This window comes from Morone saxatilis, unplaced genomic scaffold (genome assembly GCF_004916995.1).
Source record: "Morone saxatilis isolate NCDOM2014 unplaced genomic scaffold, NCSU_SB_2.0 Contig7, whole genome shotgun sequence".
NCBI classification, from domain to species: domain Eukaryota; kingdom Metazoa; phylum Chordata; class Actinopteri; family Moronidae; genus Morone; species Morone saxatilis.
In genome coordinates this window covers 3,127,932-3,128,137 of record NW_023340246.1, presented here as the reverse complement: position 1 = coordinate 3,128,137, position 206 = coordinate 3,127,932, and the positions used below count along the sequence as shown (strand labels likewise).

At 46.1% G+C, this 206-nt stretch overlaps 1 protein-coding gene across 1 annotated transcript in view; it reads right to left on the bottom strand.

The window, feature by feature from the left end:
• Positions 1-206, bottom strand: part of lbr (lamin B receptor) — an 18,134-nt gene that overhangs the window by 5,195 nt on the left and 12,733 nt on the right. The gene's annotated exons all lie outside the window — the stretch shown is intronic.

Genomic DNA, 206 nt, shown 5'->3' with positions numbered 1-206 from the left:
TACGTCACAGGCTATGCGTCCCCTACAAGGCGGAAGAAGACGGAAGCGGGCTTTTGGTAACGTGTGTGGACAGTTTTGCTGTACAGAATGGCCGGGACCGAAGAAAGTAATAAGAGGAAGAGACAGAAGATGATGAAGGTGTGGGATTATTTTAAATTAAAAATGAAGGACAACATCGTGTGTGTACATTGCAAGATGGAGCTGGC